Source organism: Pinus tabuliformis, chromosome 9, assembly GCF_031772625.1.
Source record: "Pinus tabuliformis cultivar Carrire ecotype Pingquan chromosome 9, CPIR1, whole genome shotgun sequence".
NCBI lineage: Eukaryota > Viridiplantae > Streptophyta > Pinopsida > Pinales > Pinaceae > Pinus > Pinus tabuliformis.
The window spans coordinates 1,469,179,271-1,469,185,329 of NC_142307.1; positions in this window are offsets into that span (position 1 = coordinate 1,469,179,271).

Consider the following 6,059-nt stretch of genomic DNA (forward strand, 5'->3'; position numbering starts at 1 on the left):
AAGATAAGTTTCCATCCTTACTTTCCAAATGGCATAGTTTGTCCCATCAAAGACTGGTATTTTGCTTGAATAAGCCTCTTGACTCTCTTGCCTAGACCTAATTCCTTATGGGTCTTCCTTCAAGTGGTTAGACTATTCCTGAAGGAACTTGGCTCTATTACCAATTTTTTAAATAAAGAATCACTAAGGGGGGGGGGGTGAATCATTAATGATGAGGTTCTTAAACTTTGTAAGAATAAGTATTTAACTCTTTCCTCAATTGTCAGTTAATTGTGAAAACATTCATACACAATACTAATGAAGAACAAGACAAGGAATTCACACGTACATACAATCCATGACAAGAGCATAATACACATATTGACACAAGTATTTTTATGTCCAAACCCAAAGGGAAAAAAACACCAATTTGTTTGTTGCTATGATGTGAATTAAGCACCTACTTAATTACATCAATTTGTTTGTGAGCACCCACTCACAGGAGGCACCGATGCCTTTAAGATAGAAAGCCTGTACTTTCCAAGAGGAACCAACCTCTTATGAATATAGGCATCCACTTGCTCCAACCATTGTTCTACCTTTCATACAATTTTGAAATTGAAAACTGGGAAAATACATATACATAGAAATACAAATATGATCCAATGCAGTTCTTCTCTGAATTGTGCTCCTTGGTGCTCCTTTAGCTCTAATCACAGCCCTTAGCAACACTTTGTCTCAGTTTAAACACTTGCTCCATTTGCACCACTTTCACATGCTCCACTGAACACTCTTCATCTCACACAACAATATGTTGTATTTCCCAAAATTTCACTTCTATGATCAATGGTTTTATTCCCCTATCACAGAGTGAACGATGCAGTCTCTATTAGTCATCATTTTTCCATTTACACTACTTGAGTTTACTTCTACACTTAGCATTCATTCCTTCTATTATGTCTAATACATAGGAAATTCAACCTCATTAACCACTAAGAATGGGCTTCATTCTCTCTCCCATTGTTGTTTCATTAAACATGAGGATGGGCACCTGAGTGTTCCCATGCTCAGACATAAATCCTCAGTCAACCTACACACTCCAACAAGGATCTTGTTCTTTCTGTGAATAAATCTCCTATCCTTGAGGGTCTGATCTTCATTCAATTCAATGAGGCATGCATGGGAGATTAGAGGTAGCTTATCTCAACTAAAGGCATGCCCAACACTCTTCTCATAAAATTGTGGTCCTCATCGCCCTTGACTCATTGATCTTGACAATTGCTATTTATTCCTGTGAGCTACTCTCTCCAATGCCTTTACTCTTAGCTACAGACTCATTCATCCTTCATATACCCTTGTGTTGCAATATCAGAGCCCCTCATTTCGTAATTTTTATTAAGGTGACATTACAAAATCATGAGATTTTTATATTGTCCTTTAGCCTCATTTGCTTCGACCCCTATTTTTTTTGACCATAGGACAGGTGTTGGGCAATTTATTGGGCTTAAATTGCTGCATTAAATTATCGACCAGGGAAACTCGTAAGCTTGTGATGATGCCAACAAAATATATGCAGGAGTAGGCAACTAACGCTATGTCTAACTAAATGATTTATGATTCAATATAACATGCAAGGGAAGAGGCTCCTAACTAACGAGGTCCTGGTTATCCTTCCCTATAGTATCATAGAGAAATCATTGATTACATAAAACTAGAAACTTGAAATGAAAACAAGAGAATGAACTTTAATTGTTGTTCAGATTCAAAGAGAGAGAAGACTAACTTAGTCTCTCGATTGTCCTCTCATGTACTAATCCAAACTAAACTAAGATTCATTCATAAGCATAAGAAATGAAATAACTTGAAACATAAAAGCGAAAAAATGAATTTCAATTATCATATGAATCAAATGGAGAGAGAGCCTAACTTAGACTCTTGGTTATCTCCTCATATGTTACTTGAAACATAAAAGCAAAAGAATGAATTTCAATTATCATGCAAATCAAATGGAGAGAGAGAGCCTAACTTAGACCCTTGGATATCCTCCCATATGTTGATAAGATTCTAATTTAAAACTCATTCATCAATCACAAACAAATCCTCAAACATCAATCATCTAAGCAATTAAATGAAATAAGATCTAATATGAAATAACATGTTCCTTTGATCCTTCTAGAGTGAGCTCAATTCTTCTAAGAACTAAGTGACAAGCTATTCCATATACTACATTAAGGCAACTTGTATCTAAAACTACATAATGGGAATATATGTAAAACTTATATCTAAAACTACATAATGGAAATATATGTAAAATGAAGCTTTATTCTATTCCATCATAAGTTGGATAGAATGCTCCAAGAGTCCTCCTTTTGGAATGGAGGAGGTACTCCTATTTATACAATGAGATGAGATAACAAACTCATAATGATGATCCACTAATCTCTCTTTAGTTCCATACATTACTCAACCATCTAGACACATAACCCTATCCTCCATGATTTCCTCCATGAGGTCCATGATTTTCTCCATGAGATCATGATCTTTTCCATGAGGCTTATCTTATCAAATTCGAATTTGATCATTCAAGGCCACATAAAGATTCCCTGGAAGCTTCTTTTGTGCCTACACATGTCAACAAACTCATTCTAATTGTTAGGTATAAGTATAAGCATATTATTTTCTAAAGTTTAGCCATAAATTCACTTAAAAATGTTAAGAATTAATAAACTTTGGAAAAGCATAGTTATGACCCAATAATGAGGTAAATGTAATGATGTGGAGGTGGAACAAAGGTGACATGAAGGTAAAATGGGAAGATATTGGTGAATAATGGAGTGAAAATAGGGACTATTTTGAGGCCCAACATCTCCCCCAAACTCAAGGTATTGCATTTCCTCATGCAATCTATTACATTACTTTTTGAGCTTTGGCTTTAACTCTGCATGATATCATTTACATAACTTTTGCAAAGCGTTATTTTGATGAACTACAACTTGGTTGGTTCTTGTGTTTTAACCATATTTTGTTTGTTGCATTCAATGCATGATCTTTACATATTGATAACGTGATTTTTATTGCAGAGTATTTTTGTTGGAATGCATCATGGTTGGTTCTTGTGTAACAACCATGATTGTGTTGGCATCCAATTAACTTTTAAATACTTTTGACAAAGCCATTTGTATGCTCATGTAATAGTGGCAGAGTATTTTTGTTGGAATGCGTCATGGTTGGTTCTTGTGTAACAACCCTGATTGTTTTGGCATCCAATTAACTTTTAAATACTTTCAACAAAGCCATTTGTATGCTCATGTAATAGTGAATATATTTTGAAGGTAAGTGGGGTTAAGTGGGGTTGTGATATATGAATGTGGATGTTATATGATATATGACAAAGTATGTATGCAGATGTATCCTTCCCCTTAAACGGATGGTTTGCGCAGTTATGTGAAATGAGGAAACAAAGTGAAGTTTTTCCAAAAATTATTATTCTAACTTTTCAAGGAGTTTAATGGTTAAAATTTAGAAAATATCATACCTTAACTTACCCTTCCAAACGTAGATGAGGGTCGTGCACGTGTGGCTGCAAAAACTATTGTTCATAGGCTTCTTTACTTGGTTGGGAAAATGGTGGATGAATCATGCATGTTCAGCGACCACAATTCTGCTCTAAAGCTTCTCCTTCAAGTTGTGGATGAAAGATGGATATGTATTGTTGTAATCTGAGGAGTCTGCTGAACATGGCTGAAAGTCGTATCTGCTGCTGGATCCTCTACTGCTGGATGATGAATCCGATGAGTCTGCTAAATATGGCTGAAAATCTATAAGGCTTGGAAGGTATACAAAATATAGAAGTTACATTTCCCTCCTAGCCTTATTGATTGACTTGTCCTCAAGTGATGACAAACTGAAAAACAATGAAAGGAAAGTGGCTTCATCTGCTACAAAATATGGGTCTTCAAGTCTTCAACGCTCGATGGCACAAATCTTACTATGTGATTAAATGTGTCGATGTCAAACATAGCAAGAAGTTGTTGACTTAGTGGCCGTTAATGAATGCCCCTAGCCAACACAAGAGCTCCCACCATTGATTCCAATGGGAGTCAGGATGCCTAACACATCTTTGTAGGTACGAATAAATTTTTCGTGGTCGAGTCACCTACAAGATCCAACGAACAAGGGATATTAATGTACTCCCATTGTTCATTGGCAAGAGTACTTGCCATTAAGGCATGCAAGCCTCTAGGTGTTTTTCAATGATACTTAGACTCTAGGACTTTGACTCAAGCAGGGTTTTATTTGCGGAAATGAAGGGGAATGGTAATGACATGGAAAATGACAATAAGCAAATGCATGGTGTATGAATAAGAACTCTTTATATGAAAAATGGATATGGAAAGGTCATGCTTTATGGTTTGACAATAGGTGGAATTGAAAATGTTTTGCAAAAAGGGAGTTGCAAAGGAGTGGTTGTAGAGTTGAATTTGTCTTTAGAATCTGTCACGACTTAGTCTTTGGAAGACCAATTGTCGTCACAATGTAATCTCCTTATGTTCACTTGATTATCCTGTAACCTGTAAAAAACTTGGTACAAAGAAAACATAAGTGTGCTCTAGAAGAAATGGCCAGTTTCTTCATGATTCTTACGCAAAAATTTCATACCAAATAAAACAAATTAAGGACAAAAAAAGTGTTAAAATTGACTTAATCGTGATATTAATATCAATCCATTTGTTTTAAAATAACCATGAAAAGTAATACTCCCTGTTTGTGTCAGCTGTCTTTTGTGCATGGCGAAAAGTTTGGAATTTGCTGTGTCCTGCGGATTAGTACATTATAAAAGCATACAACAATATCAAATTGTCAATTCTATGCAAGTTAATCAGCAAATCCACCAAATGTTCTTTTAAATTATGCTTCCAAAAGTTCCATTATGTGTTTTCAAACCTGCGTGAAATTTGTGAAAAGTGTGTGTGTGTGTGTGTGTTTTTTTTAATATTTGCTTTTTAAAAAAAAAAATTCTTTCATCTTGTTCTCATGATTCTCTCAATTTCCATAGTTTTGTTTTATGCCAGTGCCCTTCACATGCCAATGTTTTTTTTTTAAATCCTTCTAAACAACAATACAACAATTCTTAGCTATTATATATATATATATATAATATATATATAAAACTTGATAACAAAAGATAATATATTATCATAATATATTAAGATATTAATATAATTAATATAATTAATACAATCATATTAATATATTAATACAATCATATTTATATATTAATACAAATCAAATATTAACTAAATATATAAATCAAAACAAATCAATATTAAAGAGAATGATAACTAATAACTAATAATATACAAATACAAATCGAACGAAATCGAATTATTAAATGAAAATATATAAATATAAAACAAATATAAATAAAAATTACAATAAATACAAAACCAATTTAAACTAAAAATGGAAACGAAATCCAAACCAAACATGAATATTGGCAGGTGAATTTCAACCTCAGCTATAGCTTGAGCAATTCGGAGACAGGTTCTTTGCTTTTCCTCTTCCAGATTTCGAGCTACCGGAGCTCTGTTGCAGCTCTTCGGACGCAAAATTGAAAGAGAATGTTCTCCTGAATTGAAATTTTGCTGGGAGACAGGATCTTTGTACAAACAACGGATGAAGATTAATTCATAGGATTTGATGTAGAATTTACCGCTGGCAACATGAGTTCTACAAGTATCTTTCTCTCTTCTTCAGCGTAGAGATCACCGTAGAATTTACCGCAGGTGTCGTAGCTTCTAGCATGGAAGCTTTTTAGCTTCAGTCCCGCGCAAGCTGAAACGGTTACACTGACATCCTGCAAAATGACACTCAGCAGGCCGTCGATTCACTGAGCGAAGGCATCTTGCATGAGGTCTACGGTCTGAATAAACGAAAATGTGCCTCCTGAGTCTTCAGAAATGCGGTGCATGGTCGCTGCGTCGTGGTCAACTCCGAAGCCGAAGGCATGGACCGGGATTTGTACATGGCCACGCCGCTTGCTTTGTCTGGCATTCGGCCTCTGTTCATGGCCGGGAAAC